This window comes from Hibiscus syriacus, unplaced genomic scaffold (assembly GCF_006381635.1).
Source record: "Hibiscus syriacus cultivar Baekdansim isolate YM2019G1 unplaced genomic scaffold, ASM638163v2 tig00111671_pilon, whole genome shotgun sequence".
Classification (NCBI taxonomy): domain Eukaryota; kingdom Viridiplantae; phylum Streptophyta; class Magnoliopsida; order Malvales; family Malvaceae; genus Hibiscus; species Hibiscus syriacus.
The window spans coordinates 1,569,480-1,592,605 of record NW_024063152.1 but is presented as its reverse complement, the minus strand read 5'-3'; the positions used below and the strand labels follow the sequence as shown (position 1 = coordinate 1,592,605).

Here is a 23,126-nt window from a genome sequence, read left to right as displayed (position 1 = left end):
ATAGAAAAGACTATCTTCAGATTTCATTTCGCTCATCAGGATTAATCTTTTATTTACAAAAGGTTTTCCAAAATCTTTAATGCATGATAGAGAAAAAAATAACAAAGGGGGGTTCAAGACGTAAATCATGAATAACGTCTTGAAACCAAAGGAGGATTCGAGTTGAAAACCTAAAAAGGTGGCTCGAATATGAAGACTGTACAACTATTGTAGAGGAAGCGATCGTACAAATCCCTTGATGAGGCATCGCACAACCTGAATAAGAACATGAGAGCTGGGAGTCCGAGAACACTTCCAATAAATGAGTACAGAAGCTACTCCATCAGACCAGTGAACATCAAATAAATGAGACACTATACTTTTAACCAAAAATAACCACTTGAGACTTTTGATCCTTCCTTACTAACCATTTCTCAAAGATAGCATTGATCTTGACACTTGTCAAATAGCTATAATTTATTGAAGGATTAAAATTGTAATTAATTCTTTGATATCCAATGAACTCTTGTTCTATGATTTGTCAATTTTGAAACCTTAAAAGGGGCAATATTTTCAAACCTTTTGATTAAACATTTTTCAAAACTATTTTAATTGATATTTTCAGACTTTTGAAAATAAAAGATAATCTCTCTGGAGGCGTATCTTGGAATTCAATAAATATCTCTCCGAAGCTCAGAATCGAAGCTGGGGCAAGAGAAAGCTAATTTTTGGACAAAATTTGATGGGACAAACAAATTGTCTCAGGTCTAAGTTTGCAAGAGTACACCCTAGTGGAAATGCAGACAAGCTGAATCAATGATAGAGTGAAGAATACTCTCGCAACTATTCTCCTTCCAGATCGAGAAAAAACATATACATACATACATATATACACATACATACATAATACATAAAATTTGCATCAAACATTTATCATCATATATATAAAGACATTTTTCTCCTCACTTGAGGACAAATTGGACAAAAAATCAAATAAATTTCATCTTGACATCCATCAACATCCAATATAGTCAGTCAAAAATGCATCATTTTGATCTCTCAGGAAATCAAAGCTCGGAAATGACCAGATGTCTAACTTGCAGAAACAATGATTTGGGCTTCCTAAAGTCAACAATCAAGACATTTCCTCAACGTGCATGAACAAACAGACTTTTTATCGCCTTTGAGGGTGTTTTTCTTGAAACAAAATTTTTGTCTCACTTGAGATATTTTTCCACAAATTTTGAGAATTTTAAAACAAATTTTTGTCTCGCTTGAGACAATTTCTTTCAAAGCAAATTTTGTCTCGCTTGAGACAGCTTTCTAAAAACAAATTTTGTCTCGTTTGAGACAAATTCTCTTAAAACAAACTTCGTCTCGCTTGAGACATTTTTCCTTTGAGATACAAATTTTGAATTTGATTCACTTAAAACAAAATTAATCTCACCTTAGATTGTTGTTTCTTTCAAAACAAATTTCGTCTCGCTTGAGACCTTTTCCCTTTGAGATCCAAATTTCGAATTTGTTTCACATTAAACAAAGTTGATCTCACTTGAGATCGTTTCCTCAAAAACAAACTTTGTCTCGCTTGAGACAATTTCTCTAAAAACAAATTTTGTCTCATTTGAGACTATATCTTAAAGCAAATTTCGTCTCGCTTGAGACATCATTTTCTCTCATAATACAAATTTCAAGGTTGTTGTACTTAAAGCAAAATTAATATCACTTGAGATTTTCAAAGCTGATTTGTCTCGCACGAGACAGTTTCCCCTTTAACAAATCCTGAAATTGTTTCATTTGAAACAAAATAAACACTTTTGAAAACACCTTTGAGATTATTTCCATATAAACAAAATCGACAATATTTGAATCTTTTAAAACGAATTTTGTCTCTCTTGAGACAATTTTGTAAAACAATCTTTGAGATTGTTTCTTTTGAAACAAAAATCTTTGAGTTTGTTTCTTTGGAAACAAAATTTTGTCTCTCTTAAGATAATTTCTTTTGAAACAAAAATCTTTGAATCTGTTTCTCTTAAAATGAATTTTGTATCTCTTGAGACCGTTTCTCTTGAAGTAAATCTTTGAATATGTTCATTTTGAAAATCTTTGAGTTTGTTTCTCTTAACAAAATCATCTTTGAGTCTATTTCTTTAAAAACAAATGTTGTCTCTCTTGAGACAGTTTCTAATTAAAAACTAACTTTTGAGATTGTTTCATTTGAAACAAATTTGGTCTTACTTAAGATGTAATCCATCTTTGAGTCTGTTTCTTTTGAAACAAAATTTTATCTCTTAAAGACAATTTCTTTTGAGAAAAAAATCTTTGAGTTTGTTTCCTTTGAAATTTTTTTTTTCTCGAAACAACTTCTTTTGAAAATACCCACCTTTGAGATCGTTTCTATTAAAACAAATTTTGTCTCGCATGAGACAATTTCCTTTCAATGTCATCTTTGAGTCGTTTCCCTTGAAACGAATTTTGTCTTGAAACATTTTCTCTTAAAACAAGATCATCTTTGAGTTTGTTTCTCTGGAAACAAGGTTTTATCCCTTAAAACAGTTTCTTTTGAAGAAAATCTGAGTCTGTTTCTTTGGAAACAAAATTTTGTCTCACTAAGATACAATTTTCTGAAAAACAAAGTTTTGTCTCTTATGACAATGTCTTAAAAAAAATCATTGAATCTCTTTCTTTGGAAACAAAATTTTATTTCTCTCGAGACAGTTTCTTTGAGAAAAATCTTTGAGTTTGTTTCTTTGGAAACAAATTTTACCATCATTTGAATCTGTTTCCCTTGAAACAAAACAAACAAAGTCTTTGAGTATGTTTTTCTTGAAACAAAAACATCTTTGAGTTTGTTTCTCTCGAAACACTGATCTTTGAGATCAATTCCCTTTAAACGAATTTTGTCTCATTTGAGACAGTTTCCCTTTAAACGTCATCTTTGAGTCGTTTCTCTTAAAACAAATTTGTCTCTTTTGAGACAGTTGCTTTTAAAAATATCATCTTTGAGTTTATTTTTCTTGAAACAAAGCTTTGGGTTTGTTTCTTTTGAAACAAATCTTTAATTTGGTTTCTCTTGAAACCATAACTCCTAAAGATGGCCAGCCGTCCTCATCATGTAGGAACCGTGTCATCCCCAGACCAGATCTCTTCATCACGTATGCCGTGTCAACCATAGATAACCAGCCGTCCTCATCACGTAGGAACCGTGTTATCACCTTTAGATGGCCAGAACTCTTCATCACGTATGAGCCGTGTCACCCCGACCAGATCTCTTCATCACGTATGAGCCGTGTCACCTAGATAACCAGCCGTCCTCATCACGTAGGAACCGTGTTATCACCCTTCCTAAGATGGCCAGAACTCTTCATCATGTATGAGCCATGTCATCCACCAACCAGTTGTCCTCATCACGTAGGAACCGAGTTATCATCCACCCTTAGACGACCAGACCTCTTCATCACGTATGAGCAGTGTCGTCCCCACCAACACGCATATCCAATTTATAGGAAAAAGAAAGAGAACCAGACAAAAACGTGTTGTATTGTCGTCTTTGCCCTATTCTTGTTAACACAAGAATGTGCAAAGAGGGGCAGCTGTAGACACCCGTTTTTGTCCGGTCTTTTTTATATATTATTATTATCGCTATTTAATTATTATTATTAGCATTATTATTATTTTTTATTTACATATTACATTCTGTTTCCAGACCCAGTACAAAGACCCAGAGCCCAATCAGCTCAAGCAGATCCAATCACCCCAGCCAATCCAATGACCAGAAGCCCACTTGGATGGCCCAGCAACTAACCCTAACTCTAGGGTTTCTCCTTCTCTGCTCCAGCCGCCACATTTCCAACCGTTGGATCTGGTGAAAATCAATGGCCCACAAGTACCCAAGCAATTAGGGTTTTAAACCCTAAACATATCATCATCCAGCCGCCGCCGCCTTCGATGTTCCAGCTTCCCAGAGAAGCGTGAGCCGCGCTGTTGACTCCCAAGCTACCGTCGGACATCCCGCCGTCGCCCCACCGTCATCTACAGTAAACCACAGTAACCCCATCAGTTCCAAATCAAAACCCTGAATTTAAAATACCCAAATCAATCCGAAAATGCCATCAACAGTGAACCCATTAAAATATCATTCTAAATCCCGATTTTTTCGGGATTCAATCGTACCAAATCAGAGAAACAATTCCTATACCCCGTAGGCTTCATGATTTCATTCAAAACCCTTAATAAATCAAGCATGCAACCAGACAGAGGGGGGGGATTCATTCGGAGATTTCCAGAAAAAAAGGGGGATTCGGTGAAGAGAACAAATAGACAGAGAAGCATTTGGGGTAATAAATAAAAAAAAGAATACAGGGACATTCGGGGGTGGAAAAAGAAAAAAGAAATAGAAAAGAGGGAGAGCCAAAACTTACCAAGAACGGGTCACTGTTGCTTCATCGGAGGAACTGGGCTCCATCTTCGAAGGTAAATTCCCACCTTTGGGGGGGGGGTTCGGGTTCAAGTTGGTTGTGGGAAGGGGAAGAGCTTTAGGTTTTCAAAAGAGAAAGAAGGAAGAGAGGAAATTAGGGTTTGTGGGTGTTTGTTTTAAGAGCCGACCGCCGCTGGAAACGTCGTGGAGCGGCGGCTGTTTGGTGGGTTCTGGGAGAGAGTTCAGAACTCTCTCCTTTCTTTTTTTTGGGGGCTCAGGAAACAAATGAGGGAATAGGGTTTCTCAACCCTTAAGTGGGTATAACCCACACGCCGAACGACGCCGTTTAGAGGGGTCAGGGCTTCCGTGTTTTCAAGTGTAAAGGGTAAATAGCACCTTAGGTCCCTCGCAGTTGTAATTTATTTATTTCAATCATATACTGAAAGTTTGCTTTATTATATTTTGAGCACTTATGTTTCTGTCTATTTTAGTCCTGTTACTATGTGTTATTATTATATTGTTAATGTTGAACTCTGGCCGCAATGTTTGTAATAGTTTCATTTTAGTCCTAATTTCTTGTGTTATGATATTTTGTGGGTGTTTGAATTCAGCCATCATATTTGCAAATGTTCTATTTTGGTCACTGTCCGACATTTTGTTTAATTACTTTTTGATCCTCCGTATTTCTGTGAAATTGTTTTAGTCCTCATTTGCATGGTTTGTGTAATTATTTGATTTTACGCCTTAGAGTTTAGATTTGTTTCATTTCAGCCATATTTGGTTATTTATTTCAATTTCATTAGTTTTAATTTAGGCTATGATATTTATAATAATTTTATTTTAGTCACTTATTACATGTGTTGTGTGATTTTGGCTGATGTTCGAATTTGGCCCTCAGATTGGTGCATCTTTTGTTTTAGTCACTGTTTTGGCATTTGGTTCAAATATTTTTAATCCTTCATGTTTCTGTGTAATTTCAGTTTGGTCCTTAACTTGTGTTTCTTCGACTTTAGCCCTTAAAAATTCATGTTTGTACTATTTTGGTTCTTTGAGTTTATGTGTTTGCTATTTTGGTCTTTGAAATTTCAAGTAATTATTTTTGGTCATTACAGTTTGGTTTGTAATATTAATTTCTTTTATTTTAATTCTTTATGTATGTACATGTTTTTATGTTATGTATTTGTATCATATATAAAAATATATTTGACTATATTTGTTGTAAATTGTATTTGCATATTTCTATTTATAGTTATTTATATTGCATTTCTTTATTTAAATATTGTTCGAATGTTTTCAAGAACACAAATTTGTAGAACGTGCATGGAAAGTATCACTTGATCGAAGTGGTACAATCCGATATGACATTCGAACAAATGTGAACTTGAAATTAATTTGATTTTATTTTGCTAATCCATTTAATTTTAAATCGAACATTGCAATGAATGTCTAAATGATAATTAATATCATTTCATGCAAATTATCAATCTTTATTCACAATGTATATTCGATTTTTTTATCAATTTATTTGTTGTATGTAAATATCGTTTTTTTATATATTCCATTCGTATTTTTGTTAATGAGGGAATATTCTTTTATGGATAAGAAATAGTCGAAATAGCTTTCCCGATGGAGGATTGTTAATTTCGAGGTTTCTTTTTGAATTAAAGAATTTTCCATAACATTCAGTAATATGAGGCAAATTAAATAAATCTCAATAAATTGATCATAGTTTAATTTTATATTCGATTCATCATTTCCACAATTTACGACTGTGTAAGCGACACAGTACCAATCTTGGGCGCTGTGGGAGTGCTAATCCTTCCCCACGCGTAATCGACTCCGATCCCGTTTAAATCGAATCTTTGGTAAACGCAGACCAGTTTTCGTCTTAAAAAATGATTTTTCTTAAAATTGTTTTAAAAAGACGTTTTAGGTATTCGACCTACCTAACTCAAAGGTCAATGGCGACTCTTTTCTATTTTATTCAAATCACAAATTTTTCCAAATTAAAGTCATAATCGTTTTTAAAATAATATTTAATTGTTTTACCTAAAAAAATGGTTATGACATATGGTTTTATCAATTCTTAGCTAAATCTTCTTTCCATGATCTAAACCACCATAACTAAGGTCAAAGATCTTCTGATGAAGTACCAGGAATTGAAACTCCATTCATGAAAACATATGATGTTCCAGGAATAATTAATTGATCTAAACATAAATAAAAATGCTGTTGATGGTTGGTTTGCATTGCAGCATTCAACTAGACAGCATGATCAAATCATCGGCTCTCCAAATACCACCCAACGGAAGTTCAATCCAAATCCTGTCGCACTTTGCTGCCTCAACACACTTACGGTAGAGTCTCGACTGCCTTGGAGATGTGCTGCCATAAAATCTAACTTTGGGGTGCATCAAAGTACCAGAAGCGAATATGGTATTTGCCAATACATTTGCTTCCCCCACTGCTGGAACAGAGAAAGAAGTGCACCCGATAAACAACACCCGGTTATTCAAATCATTTTCATAAACCCAATTCATCGTTGCAAAATCAAGCTTAAGGAGTTCCAAAGATGAGCTATCAGACAACAGTTGCAGATCTGCACCAGACACAATGAGTTTAGCATAATGCACACTACTTCGTGAGAGTGGACAATGGTCAACGAGTGGACAATGATCAACCAGAATAGTCCACCCTTTAAGTTCAACATTGAAGGCACCCAATTGACCTTCTCTAAAAACACAATAGAAAACTCCGTTGGTAGGCAGCATCGACAGCACAATTAAACCGTTCAAAACCATCAAACTCAAAAGTCTTCCATGAACAATCACCGGCAGAACATAACTTAATACAAATTTTTCCATTTTCACTCCACAAAAGAAAGATGGTACATTTTGGGGATGTTGCATTCAAGGAAAACGTCGCCACCTGAAATGTGGGAGGTCCCCCTAAATACGGAAGCCTAATTACCTCAGTTGTTAACGGAGAGTACAAAAAGAGGGACTCTTTTTTTTCTTCAATAAAGCCGTACACTTTGAAAAGAACCCACCCATATAGAAGCACAAGGTCGTGCCTTACGGAAAAGTAGATACTCTAGTCCTCTGCTCCTTTCTTCGACGAGGTACTCTCTGGAAAGAGGGTCCAGCAGCCGGCACTCACCTTGTATTAGATACAAAGAGGCATAACGCCAACAAAATTTCATTGCCCAGGGGAGTTCACCAATAGCAGGAATACAAGTGTTTGGGACTGACCAAGCCTTGCAAACTGCTCGTATCCGGCTTCGATCTACCCAATGCAAACGTCCAATTATACGTTCAAGGATGTCGAGGGGGAGATCCGACCAATTGGGCCCATGTCTACTCAGTCGCCGCCTCTTTGAAATCTGTTTTTCCTTAAAATTTCTCGTACCAGTCGTAGTCATCTCTCCTATTGAGATAATTTCTGAGGATTTTCAAGGAAATGAGCAAGACTATTAGGAAGATGAGGCTAATCAATGAAAGACAGGAAGGGCGGCTGGAGCCGGACTGGTTACAAGGGGTTCTTCTCTTGACAACTGTCCTAATTTGTTGGATGATTCTTTGGGTTTCAATGGGCTATGTTTTTATGCGGTTGACTTTAACTAGACAATCAAACCAGACTTGAGATACAGTTTCAAACGTGTTGGATGACTTGTGCAGACATCACCCATCCAAACTTATACAACTGAAAATGTTTTTCCCCCTCTCTTTTTGAAGAGAGAAAATAGCACAAAGCAAAGAGGCGCCAAGATTGCAGACAACAAAATCTAATTTAATGCAGCCGAGCAGCCCCGCTAGTCCTGAAAATATAGTCTAGATTAGGGAGTAACTAATTGTACAAGGCAGTTAAGGGGGAATAGCTTCATAGAAACATATAAAGAGATTTCGCATGAAAAAATATAAAGCATTTGTACAATACTAGCAATTAAAAAAAATCAAAATCAACCATTCTCCTTTCAGATTGTGTTTTACAGACCAGACAATAGTGCAGCTATGCTCAGGCAATAGTGCAGCTATGAACTGAAATTACTCGACAGAGTAAGGAAGGTGAGGGATTACCCGTGCATGTAACAAAAGTGTGATCAAGTGACTCGTAGTTGACGGGCAAGAGACGAAAGGTGGGAGATTTGCATGACAGGGTTCCTGGGAATTCTGTCTAAATCATCAATATTTTCAAAATTCTTATTTTTCCCTCCAAAAATGCTAATCTAAGCCAGTTAAAACCTCCCAATCCCAAATCCTAATTAAAACATGCAATATATATATATATATATATATATATATAATACTTAACAAAAGTAGATGGAAGGAATTGATTTACCATTGATGATTTTGGGGAGGGACTGTGAATTTCAAGATGGCTTTAAAAGGGGCTGCTTCTGGAAAGCTAAACCTGCAGTTTCGGAAATAATAAATATAATAAAAAATCGAAATTTGGGGAAGTTAAATCAATCACTCGAACAAAACTCACACTGTGTTGGGAGCTTTGGATTAGAGGTATGAATGGTGGACCGGCATCGAAGCGAACCGCCGATTAAGGCTCATTGAGTATTGAAGTTGCCTTACCCATGAAACAACTATAAATTAAGAATAAAGACAAGGAAGAACCTCTGCGGCGGAGGAGAGACAAGTGCAGAAATTTTGGGAGAATTTATACAAAACTTGCATAAGATAAAACTCCAACTTAATATTAGAAAATTTCTAAAATATTGATTATATTATTAAACCAAAATCATTTGTAGAATTTAGTTTACAATCTCTTAAAAAATTGATTAAAAGTAATAAAAAATAACATCAAAATTTGATTCAACCCTAGTTTATGGTGACTCCACCCGACCAGTCTTTTAAAATAAATATGTATTTGATCCAACACAAATATATAAACATATATAATATTTTTAATTGTATTTGATAAAATAAGGATCTAATTGAATATATATATAGAGAGAGAGAATAATAATAATACAATTATCTCTAAATATATAATGTGTACTTACATTATTTTTTGGATTGGGTAGGTCGAATATTTTTTCCAAAATCTAAACTCGAACTTATCTTCTAAAAAACCTGATCCAACTCAAACTTGAATTTTGAAAGAAAAAAAACATAAGCCACTAGGGTTGGGTCTCGTCGAAGACCATCAAGTTTGAGTTTTGTGCCCATTCCTAGGCATAATTTTAAAAAATACGCCTAATATTTGATTAAATAGTCATTTAATTTCTTTTTTTTTCTTTAAGCATTTTAGGTAAGATAACTTCTAACGTTTGACTAAATAGTCACTTTGACCTTATTTTTTTTTAGCATTTTGACCAACTAATGTTTAATATTTAAGACAAAATATTCATATTTTGGAATATTAATTGTTTGTTGACTTTGATTATCATTCATTGAGAGATCTTTTATCTCAAAATAAAATATTAGATGCCAAAATACTCTAAATATAAATACCAATGTAACTACTTCATCAAATAATACAATTTTTTTAATATTATGTCTTTATTTTATAATCTTGTATCGATCATAGTTTAATTTAATTAATATTATTAGTGAATTAATGTGGTTAGTAAATAATATATTGTAACTTTGAGCAGATGATGAAGTATGGACGAGGGTGATATAATTGAATATTTTTAAGAAAAAGGTGGACCCAATAGAAAATGATTTGTATAGTAGTTCTCCCACCTAACTGTATCAATGAAGGGTTGATTTTCTGTTGTAGGTTGTTAAAACATTATTCATTGAAATAAGGTCTAATCGAAATTATTTTATGGTTTAGTGAATGCTACAGTACCTGTTGGAAGTCGTTGGGAACACAATGCGTCTTTGGAAAGTCGCCGAGAACACAGTGTGTCTTCGGAAAAGTCGCCGGAAGACAATGCTTCTTCAACTAAAAGCCTTTCAAGTAATAATTGTCATATGTGATTCTTAACCTTTTGTAGTCACGAACCAAGTGGTCTATGTGGTAAAGGAATAAAATGTTATTCCTCTACTATAGAGCGTTGCTTGTAGTCACACGAACCAAGTGGTCTATGTAGTCACTTTGTTGAATTCTTCTACTCTTAAAAGTTATAGAACAATGTCATTTAGTTAAAGAAATATTTCGTAACGTTTAATAGTCGGAAGACTTAACAAAGTAACATTTTATAGTCGATGAATTATTTGTGTAATTTATCCTTTTAAATAATAATTGTCATATGTAATAATTCTTAATCTTGCTTGTAGGTTATATTAAATAATTATTCTTCAAGTCAATAATAATGATAAATAAATAAAAGAAATCAAACCAATTCATAATAATAGTAATAATAAATTCTAAAATTATTTCAGTTTATGCTTCTTTTTATTGCTATTATATTTTTTGAAGTCTCATTAGCACCTTTTTGTCTGAATGATATCTTAAAATCCTTTTGTTTAAGCTAGATGTGGAGATTTCCTGTGTATATATATACGTATGTAAGTATGATTGTGTATATGTATGCAAGATAAAAGCTAAAAGATTTGTGCTTTGATGGGCTCAAAACTGTTGCAGTTTATTCTGGCTAAAATTGGTATTTGTTAAGATTCTTGCTGGTTTTGAAAAGGGGATGAGTGTTTGTGTGTGTGTGTCTTAAGGTTGGATTGCTACATAGGTAAAAGGGGTTTATTGCACTTGATTTTTTGGGTATTTTGTGAGTTTGTTTCTACTGTAGTCTTCACGGTGCAGTTAATGTTAGAGGTTGTTTTTAACATATTTGGTATCTCAGTTGATTTTTAGTGACATCTTTTTGTCCTTTTGCAATGTAGATAAATGATGCCCGCTTACCAAATGGTCGTTTCCTACCGCCATTGTTTAACTTCAAACCTCATGGTAAGGAATAGTTGAGAAGAAAAAAAAACATACATTTTCTTTGAAATAAACTTTCGTGTATTGTTAAAGATGTATGATTGATTATAACAATGGTGATGTTATCGTGTCCACCAGAACTGAAGGGTGTTCCGGTGGAGATATCGGTGAAGCTGATTCCGGAGCATGCAAGAAAGCATTGTCCATCTCTTGGATTGTGATTTTGATGCAAAAGTGTATTACTGTCATGATGTTTTGTTTTATCAATGCAGCTGATTGTCGTTGCATGCATGCATGTTATGTTGAGTCATCTTTATGTAAAAGCAGACAGATTTAGACATGATCTTCCCACTTTTATATATTTGTAGAGATTGTAACATCCATGGTAGATGATGGACACCAACTTATGCCTTCTTTCATATCTTGCTTGTAATTTTGTTTTCTTTTCTTTTTCTGAAAAATGTACGTAGATTGCATTAGTCATATATATATATATATATACTTTCTGAATAATCATAAGTTAAATATATCGATGAATGACTAAAGACAACATGATGAACAACAACGTAAATGGGTGAGTTAATGATATCTTCGAGCATCAACCCTTGAGGTAATGATAACTTCGAGCATCAACCGAAAACAAATATTCTAGGAATCAACGGAAGTTGCGGGGAATACAATGCGTCTTCGGAAAAGTTGTTGGAAGATAATGCTTCAGCTAAAAGCCTTTCAAGTAATAATTGTCATATGTAATTCTTAACCTTGCTTGTAGAATTGTAGTTGCACGACTCAAGTGACTTTTGTGATAAATGAATTGATATTATTCCTCTATTATAGTGTTTTGTTGAATCTCTCAACTATTAAAAGTTATAATGAATCTCTCGGCTATTAAAAGTTATAAAATAATCATCGATTATAAGACGTTACTTTGTTGAATTATTCTACTCTTAAAAGTTGTAGAACACTGCTATTTACTTAAAGAAATATTTTCGTAACTTTTAATAGTCGAAAGAATTAACAAAATAGCGTTTATAATCGAGGAATTATTTGCGTAATTTATCTTTTTTAAATAATAATAGTCATATGTATAATTTCTTAATCTTGCTTGTAGGCTATATTAAATAATTATTCTTCAAATCAATAAATAATGATAAATAAAAAAATAAAAGAAATCAAACCAATTCATAATAATAGTAATAATAAATTCTAAAATCATTTCATGTTAGTCATACATTAGGGTTTGACAAATTGAATTTTGAATTAGATCTCTACAAATTAAACCTATAACTAATATTTTCCCATCAATTAAGTTGCATTGTTTTGATGGTGCGTTTTCTCAGTTTTATTGGCTAAATTATTAGAATGGTTACTTTCATTTTATAAATGTTTAGTTTTTTTTATTAAATTTAGGAAAAAATATTGTTATTATGTTATTGATATGTAATGTTTTAGTTACTGAAACATAATATTGTTAGTTTGATCGTATTATTAAATTTATGAAGTTTGAGACATTTTTTTGATGAAATATATATCAGATTTATGTTTATGAGGTAAAAAAATAAGTGAAGTAAAAAATTTGGGTCTAACAATCGTCGATCTAACGACCAATTGCAGATGGTTTTGTTTAGATTTAGGGGTTAAATTGATATTGTAACTAAAGTTTATAGGTCAAATTAAAAATTAGGCTTAATACCAAATAAGTGTCCAAACTAAACATTTTTTGTCCAAAAGGTGCCTACAGTATTTTTAGACTACCCATGTACTTAACGCTACAAACGTGACCACTTTAGGTGCTCGGGACGTAACGACAGTTAGTTTTCTTCGTCAAATGACACGTGTCACAATATGATATTTTAAAATTTATTTTTTAAAAAATATTAAAAATATTATTTATTTATAAAAAAAATCATAATTTCTTTTAAATTACAAAAAAGTCTCAAATCCCTAAAATCCCAAATCCTAACACTAAACCGCAGCTGCCATCCTTTCAAGCCACGACCACCGCTGTCGACATAGTCTCTACCATCCTAGTTATATGTCACTTAACGGAGGAAATTAACGTCGTTGACGGTTCGGGCACTTAAAGTGATAACGTTTGTAATATTAGTCACCTAAATGGTCTGAAAAATATTATAGACGCCTATTCGGGGAAAAAAGTTATAGTTCAGACACTTATTTGGGGTATTAAGCCTTTATTTTCTCTCTGTATGTATGTATATATATATATATATCGGAGTGTTGTGTTTTAAGGTTGTTTTCGCCAACTTTCAATTCTTTAAATTATTATTACTTAGTTAATCTATTATGGTTTTATCAATTCTTAGCTAAATCTTCTTTCCATGATCTAAACCCCATAACTAAGGTCAAAGATCTTCTGATGAAGCACCAGGAATACTTGCTAAAATTGACACTCCATTCATGAAGACATGTGATGTTCCAGGAATAATTAATTGATCTAAACATACGTAAAAAATGATGTTGATGGTTGGTTTGCATTGCAGCATTCAACTAGACAGCATGAATCAAATCATCGGCTCTCCAAATACCACCCAACGGAAGTTCAATCCAAAATCCTGTCGCACTTTGCTGCCTCAACACACTCACGGTAGAGTCTCGACTGCCTTGGAGATGCTGCCATAAAATCTAACTTTGGGGTGCATCAAAGTACCAGAAGCGAATATGGTATTCGCTAATACATTTGCTTCCCCCACTGCTGGAACAGAGAAAGAAGTGCACCCGATAAACACCCGGTTATTCAAATCATTTTCATAAACCCAATCCATCTTTGCAAAATCAAGCTTAAGGAGTTCCAAAGATGAGCTATCAGACAACAGTTGCAGATCTGCACCAGACACAATGAGTTTAACATAATGCACACTACTTCGTGAGAGTGGACAATGATCAACGAGTGGACAATGATCAACCAGAATAGTCCACCCTTTAAGTTCAACATTGAAGGCACCCAATTGACCTTCTCTAAAAACACAATAGAAAACTCCGTTGGTGTAGGCAGCATCATTAGCACAATTAAACCGATCAAAACCATCAAACTCAAAAGTCTTCCATGAACAATCACCGGCAGAACATAACTTAATACAAATTTTTCCATTTTCACTCCACAAAAGAAAGATGGTACATTGGGGATGTTGCATTCAAGGAAAACGCCGCCACCTGAAATGTGGGAGGTCCCCCTAAATACGGAAGCCTAATTACCTCAGTTGTTAACGGAGAGTACAAAAAGAGGGACTCTTTTCTTTCTGCTAAAGTCGTACACTTTGAAAAGAACCCACCCATATAAAGAAGCACAAGGTCGTGCATCAAGGAAAAGTAGATACTCTAGTCCTCTGCTCCTTTCTTCGACAAGGTACTCTCTGGAAAGAGGGTCCAGCAGCCGGCACTCACCTTGTATTAGATACAAAGAGGCATAACGCCAACAAAATTTCATTGCCCAGGGGAGTTCACCAATAGCAGGAATACAAGTGTTTGGGACTGACCAAGCCTTGCAAACTGCTCGTATCCGGCTTCGATCTACCCAACGCAAACGTCCAATTATACGTTCAAGGATGTCGAAGGGGAGATCCGACCAATTGGGCCCATGTCTACTCAGTCGCCGCCTCTTTGAAATCCGTTTTTCCTTAAAATTTCTCGTACCAGTCGTAGTCATCTCTCCTATTGAGATAATTTCTGAGGATTTTCAAGGAAATGCGCAAGACTATTAGGCCTGAAAATAGCACAAAGCAAAGAGGCGCCAAATTGCAGACCAAAATCTAATTTAATGCAGCCGACCAGCCCGCTAGGCCTGAAAATATTATGGCATAAAGGCAACATAATTAAATATATGATTGTCTAGATTAGGGAGTAACTAATTTGTACAAGGCAGTTAAGGGGAAAAGCTTCATAGAAAACATATAAAGAGATTTCGCATGAAAAAATATACAGCATTTGTACAATACTAGCAATTAAAAAAAATCAAAATCAACCATTCTCCTTTCAGATTGTGTTGTTACAGACCAGACTGAGGTCAGGGGAGAACTAATCTCATACAATACAGCTATGCTCAGGCAATAGTGCAGCTATGAACTGAAATTACTCGACAGAGTAAGGAAGGTGAGGGATTACTCGTGCATGTAACAAAAGTGTGATCAAGTGACTCGTAGTTGGCGGGCAAGAGACGAAAGGTGGGAGATTTGCATGACAGGGTTCCTGGGAATTCTGTCTAAATCATCAATATTTTCAAAATTCTTATTTTTCCCTTCAAAAATGCTAATCTAAGCCAGTTAAAACCTCCCAATCCCAAATCCTAATTAAAACATGCAAAACAAAACAAAAAATACAAAAATAATACTTAACAAAAGTAGATGGAAGGAATTGATTTACCATTGATGATTTTGGGGAGGGACTCTGAATTTCAAGATGGCTGTAAAAGGGGCTGCTTCTGGAAAGCTAAACCTGCAGTTTCGGAAATAATAATAATAAAAAAAATCGAAATTTGGGGAAGTTAAATCAATCACTCGAACAAAACTCGCACTTTGTGTTGGGAGCTTTGGATTAGAGGTATGAATGGTGGACCGGCACTTTGTGCCGATTACGGCGGCACCAATTAGGGTTCAAATGAAATAAACAAAAGAATACCAAACTTTATTTGTTGGGTTGAAATTGCCCTACCCACAAAACAACTATAAATTAAGAATAAAGACAAGGAAGAAGCTTTGCGGCGGAGGAGAGACAAATGCAGAAATTTTGGGAGAATTTATACAAAACTTGCATAAGATAAAAAACTCCAACTTAATATTAGAAAATTTCTAAAATATTGATTTTATTATTAAACCAAAATCATTTGTACAGTTCAGAATCTCTTAAAATATTTGATTAAAAGTAAAAAATAACATCAATTTTTTTATAATTGATCTAAATATATAATTGATTTTAAATTTAATTAAAATTATTTCTATTAACTATATAAAATTATTTAACGCAATATAGTGATTAAATAATAATGTCTTATGCTCCAAGTTTTATTTTTTAGAATTTTAATTTCTATTTTAGGCATGATTAGAATGGGTATAGGTTGGGTTGGATCGAGTTTTCGATCAACCCGAGAAAAATATATTTCCCATCAAAAATTTGATTCAACCCTAGTTGACGGTGACTCCACCCGACCTAAAACCCGACCAGTCTTTTAAATAAAACATGTATTTGATCTAACGTAAATATATAAACATATATAATATTTTAATTTTATTTGATAAAAATGATCTAATTGAATATATATATAGAGAGAGAGAATAATAATAATGCAATTATCTCTAAATATATAATGTATACTTACATTATTTTTGAATTGGGTCGGTCGAATATTTCTTTCAAAATCTGAACTCGAACTTATCTTCCAAAAAACTTGATTCAACTCAAACTTGAATTTTGAAAAAAAAAAACATAAGCCACTAGGGTTGGGTCTCGTCGAAGACCATCAAGTTTAAGTCTTGTGCCCATACCTAGGCATAATTTTAAAAAATACGTCTAATATTTGATTAAATAGTTATTTAATTTCTTTTTTTTCTTTATGCATTTTAGGTAAGATAACTTCTAACGTTTCACTAAATAGTCACTTTGACCTTATTATTTTTTTAGCATTTGACCAACTAATGTTTAATATTTAGGACAAACTATCCAGCTCAGTTGGCAGAGCACAAGTTTTTTAACCTTGAGGTCGTGGGATCATGTCCCACGGAGTGCATTTCATAATTCGGAGGTCTTCTACGAAAGTTGCTCAACCTGGTGTTGGGGACAGCCTATTATCTTACCCCCCTACCTCATTACATATGGGAACAAGGGACAACCATAATAATTGTTTGTTGACTTTGATTATCATTCATTGAGAGATTTTATTCAAAATAAAATATTAGATGCCAAAATACTCTAAAATATAATACCAAATAATCAAATAAACAAATGTTTTAATATTATGTCTTTATTTTACAATCTTGTATCGATCATAGTTTAATTTAAATAATATTATTAGTGAATTAATGGTTAGTAAATAATACATCCTAACTATGAAGGATGGTTAGTGACTGTAAGAAGCACTGAAATAAGCTCTTGTTGGGGGTGGTTTTGGTGCATGATGGGTTGCATTTGTTCCAAGCCTTCTGCCATTGAAGATAGTAAGGAGTGTCCTAGAGAGAGACCTTCGAGTAAAGCCTCATCGGATGTTAGGGTACCAAGAGATACTTCTTCGAGGGATGGGGCCAGTGAATATAGCCAAGGATCAATGTGATAACACAATGTTGAGTGATAAACAAGTGAGCGATTTGGTTCGATTACACAGTGAGAATTTGGATAGGAAAAGAGAGAGGATGGAGTATGTTGTTGTCCAACATCCAGGGATTGGCAGTGTTCCCAAACCCTAATAGAAACACAGTAGCTTCCCGTATTAAGTTCCTCTGAAAATAACACAGAAATCCAAAAGAAAACAATCTCACATATTTGACAGGAAAAGTGATGTCATTTTTTACAAACAATTACATAAGCAGAAAACTGTAGAAAAAGATGAGTAATGGTGTGTAATCAAGTGGACAACCACCCTCCATTTGAGAGAGACATCATCAATGCAAAATTAACAGCTTCCTGTGTAATTAAAACATTAAGTTCTAACACACCCCACTCCAAAAATGTAGTTTTCTACTTGAAAATTAAACTGATCCGATCCCATCAAAACCAACCACTTCTCTGAAGGATCACATTTATTGTTTATTATCTGATTGTTCACTGAACTAGCTGTCCTCAAATATCTTAACAGGCTCAGAATCACCTGCTGGGAGTAAGACACATAACACCAAAGAAACTTTATACAGTTGACTCAAAAAAGATACAATTTTAGAATTGCATAAAGCAAAGCTGTCTGTGATACTAGATAGTTAACAGAATAACATCCAACCTTCAATTGACCAATGATACACGGAGGTCTGTGTGACCAGGCCAAGCATTTTTGGGCTAATCCATTTCCAAAATACAACCTAGGCATGAAACAACAACAGTTTGATAAGCTAATGCAATCAAGCTCACTATCAACTATCATGATCAACTATCATTGAGGAACAATGAATGTTGCGAGGAATTAACAGAAAATGGAACCATTACAAGAAAAATTAAAAAAAAATTGAGACGGCAGATAAGTTTCATCTGTTCAGGCATCTGTTGTGATTTCATTTTTGCTTTCATCTCTCTGTTAAATATTTGCAACTGATCTTGAAATGTTCCCCGTAGTTGTCCAGTTGAGTTATAAAAGCAATGCCAAAGCAAACGAGTTTAAAGCAATATAAAGAACAAAAATCAAAGGATACAAAATTAATACTGAACTTTTTCTCCTATTAAATACTATCTTTACAAGTATGCCAAGCACATCATGACTAGAATTCAAACACATTTTCTTGTCTTATTGGACATAAATTGAAGTAATTTCTGCTGTAGCATCGCTTCTACGTGCTAAGTTGCTAAGCAGTTCCTAAAAACTTGAACAAAAAGTTCAGAAACAAGCAATATATACGATTAAAAAAACTGCATTTTATCTTCAGGCAACCAAAGAAATTCACCATGCTCAGCTGGGAAAAAAACACTGCATTTTATCCAAGTAAGATTGAACTTTGCAGAACAAACAATTAAAACTAAAATTGAAATACCATTCATCAAATCATATGATGTTCCAGCAATAATTACTTTCGGCAGAGTTTTATTGCCATGAATAGAAAATGCCAATGATGATTGGTTTGCTTTGGAGCATTCAAATAGACAGCATGAATCAAGTCATCAGCTCTCCAAATACCACCTTGCAGAAGTTCAATCCTAGTCATATTGCACTTAGCTGACTCAACACATTTACGGTAGAGTATCGACCTACTAGGAGATGTGCTGCCATAAAATATGGTATTTGCTAATTGACTTGTTCCCCACTGCTGCAGCAGAGAAAGATGTGCACTTGATAAATAACACACGGTTATTCAAATCATTTTCATAATCATAATCCATCTTTGGAAAACAAAGCTTAAGCATGAAATGGAGACTAATGAAGTTAGTGATGAATCTGTTGTTATGATATGCACAGCAAGGGCTGCAGAGCAAGCAGCATTGATGAACCCTGAGTATCTAAGGAAAGAAGCCGACATGAATAGCCGAAAAGCTACTAGGGAGACCAAGGGTCTCATTTCAACACAAGTCGCAAACAGAGTTGAGGAGACTGAAACTGCAAGCAGATCAATGGAAAAGGCAATTGACCTTTCTCAATTGGAATAACAAAAACAAAGAAACCAAGTCTTCATTTCAATCCTCATATTCCTGAACTTCCCTTAACTCTGGTACTTCCGAGTTATTTAGAGCTCTCTTCGTTGTCGAAGAGCTTTCTTCCCGCTGGTATTATCTACAACAATAACCATGAAAACTACAATACAAATCCAGTTCATTCAATAGACAAAGTATTCTCAACCTCTAATATTAAACATTCCCTGTCATTTATGCCTATTTATACATCATATGATCCTTATAGATCACTGGTTTCCTTGTACGTGGGTCTGCGGTTAGCCGGTGGTAATTCAACACCCTCTGAATCTTGGTTGATCAGTGTCTCTTCTGCTGCTCTAGTGTTACGGCCACCGCAGCCATGAGGAGGAGCTTTTTCTAGCTGAACCGAGTGGAAATCAATGTCAATTTTCAGGAGAAGAGAAATTTGAACCAAAAAACATCTGCAAGTCAAAGGAAAACAAAAATACAAACCTTTCCTCTGACTTGTGCTTCCTGATAAGCTTTGTATTGCTTCTAATTTACATAAAAAAGAATTAAATATCATAAACTCTGTAAACTCTATATGAAAATCACATGATTTAACAGAAAACTTGATTCTTACGGCAAGTTCAGTAAGGAATTCATCAAGTTCCTTCCGCCATAAAGAACGTGCAGTGGATCCCTTCAATTCTATAAGTTGCTTCTCGAGTTTATCCTTTTCAGAACAAAGCTCATTGAACTTCTCAAGCAACTGATCAGTGATTGTCACAGAGAGTAGAAAGTCATAATCGCGTTCTGTTGCTTCAGGGAAAGCCTTTCGCAAGTCAGCCAAAACATGAGGCTTCTTCCTATGAACATCAATTTTTCGCTCTGCAATATGGCGGATAAACTTCAATTTTATCTCCTTCTCTGATATTTGTTGTTCAAGAGCATCCTCCATGGCCTTCTGCAGCATACAAATAGGTTGTCTTAAAATTTCAAAATGTTGCAGCAATAGGGATGCGATGAATGGCATCTAAGCTTGGAAAAATGATGTGGACTTATTTTTTTTAATGTAAAGATAAATCTTCTCAGTATTAACATTCTCTATTCTTCATTTTATAAGAAGAGTTTTGAAACTAATAAATTGTGTTCCGATCAGATATAAACAAACACGAAACTCTAATGAACTTTCCTTTCGTTTCATGTATAAATCCAACCTTGTCTGAAAAAATTCAGATAGGATTGCATTTACACGCCAACTCAATGTCAATATTTCAATCATTTATCCAAAATAAAATAGTTTCGATAAATTACTTTCCTCTATGGAGTTATACAGCGTAAAGACAACAAGTTTATGGCATAAAGACAACATAATTAAATATATGATTGTATAGATGTATAGACTAGGGAGTAAGTAATTAGTACAAGGTAGTTAAGAGGAAAAACATTGATAGAAAACATATAAAAAGATTTCACTTGAAAAATATACAGCATTTGCACAATACTAGCAAAATATATAAAAAAATCAATCATTTTCCTTTCAGGTTGTGTTGCTACAGACCAGACTGCTATAACAGGGCAGGGGAGACGGAGAACTAGTCTCATACAATACAGTTATGGACTGAAATTACTCGACGGTGTAAGGAAGGTGATGGATTTGTCCCGCAGGTAACGAAAGTGTGATCTCGTGACTTGTTGATGGGGGCAAAGAAAAAGTTGCATGTGTATATTTCACAATAACAAGTTTAATATCTAGCAACTCAGTGTAATGTTGCAGAAGAGGCATTACATTTAATCAAGGATTTACAATTAATTCAGTGTAAAAATCAGTCAAAATGCCACAATACTAATTTTAACAAGATATTACCTGCAGACCTCGTACATACAAACCAGCTTACAATCATAATGACTGAACATTCCATTGGCTAAAATGGCATCAGCTACATTTGGAAAAGTTACCATATTGATTTCCAAGACCTGCAGATAAAAGAATTAAGTATATTATATAAAAAAATTAGGTGAACCAGCATTTTTAAAGAAATAACCTTCGTTTGAAGAAAAGCATACTCTGGCAGATTTGGTTTCAGAACATCTAATAGAAATGCAGTAGCTTCCCGTATTAAGTTCCTCTGAAAATAAAACACAGAAATCCAAAGAAAACAATCTCACATATTTGACAGGAAAAGTGATGTCATTTTTTACAAACAATTCCATAAGATGTAAACTGTAGAAAAGGTGTTGTAATCAAGTGGACAACCACCCTCCATTTGAGATAGACATCATCAATGCAAAATTAACAGCTCCCTGCAATTAAAACACCGAGTTCTAACACATCCCACTCCAAAAATGTAGTTTTCTACTTGAGAATTAAACTGATACGATCCCATCAAAACCAATCACTTCTCTGAAGGATCACATTTATTGTTTATTATCTGATTGTTCACTGAACTAGCTGTCCTCTCAAATATCTTAACAGGCTCAGAATCACCTGCTGGGAGTTAGACACATTTTTTTTTTGGATAGAAGTTGGAGGTCTCGTTAAAAACCTCCTTCGTAATTGACCCTTTCGAATGGGAAAAGGTCAACCAGCGGAAGGGAGTTAGACACATAACACCAAATAAATTTTATACAGTTGACTAAAAAAAGATACAATTTTAGAATTGCATAAAGCACAGCTGTCTGTGATACTAGATAGTTAACAGAATAACATCTAACCTTCAATTCCCTGTCATTTATGCCTAGTTATACATCATATGATCCTTATAGATCACTGGTTTTCTTGAACGTGTGGATCTGCGGTTAGCCGGTGGTAATTCAACACCCTCTGAATCTTGGTTGATCAGTGTGTCTTCTGCTGCTGTCGTGTTACGGCCACCGCAGCCATCAGGAGGAGCTTTTTCTAGTTGAACCGAGTGGAAATCATTGTCAATTTTCAGGGGAACAGAAAATTTGAACCAAAAAACATCTGCAGGTCAAAGGAAAACAAAAATACAAACCCTTTCCTCTGCCTTGTGCTTCCTGATAGGCTTTGTCTTGCTTCTAATTTACAGAAAAAAGAATTAAATATCATAAACTCTGTAAACTATATGAAATCACATGATTTAACAGAAAACTTGATTCTTACGGCAAGTTCAGTAAGGAATTCATCAAGTTCCTTCCGCCATAAAGAACGTGCATTGGATCCCTTCAATTCTATAAGTTGCTTCTCGAGTTTATCCTTTTCAGAACAAAGCTCATTGAACTTCTCAAGCAACTGATCAGTGATTGTCACAGAGAGTAGAAAGTCATAATCGCGTTCTGTTGCTTCAGGGAAAGCCTTTCGCAAGTCAGCCAATACATGAGGCTTCTTCCTATGAACGTCAATTTTTCGCTCTGCAATATGGCGGATAAACTTCAATTTTATCTCCTTCTCTGATATTTGTTGTTCAAGAGCATCCTCCATGGCCTTCTGCAGCATACAAATAGGTTGTCTTAAAATTTCAAAATGTTGCAGCAATAGGGATGCGATGAATGGCATCTAAGCTTGGAAAAATGATGTGGACTTATTTTATTTAATGTAAAAGATAAATCTTTTCAGTATTAACATTCTCTATTCTTCATTTTGTAAGAAGAGTTTTGAAACTAATAAGTTGTG

At 34.3% G+C, this 23,126-nt stretch overlaps 1 long non-coding RNA gene across 1 annotated transcript; it reads right to left on the bottom strand.

Annotated features, from left to right (window-relative positions):
• Nucleotides 1-14,505: 14,505 nt before the first annotated feature.
• Nucleotides 14,506-15,991, bottom strand: LOC120167228. Its single transcript, XR_005520023.1, has 3 exons — nucleotides 15,765-15,991; nucleotides 15,614-15,685; nucleotides 14,506-14,920 (listed from the first exon to the last, which is right to left on the bottom strand). It is a non-coding gene; the product is annotated as an uncharacterized LOC120167228 (long non-coding RNA).
• Between the last annotated feature and the right edge of the window lie 7,135 nt (nucleotides 15,992-23,126).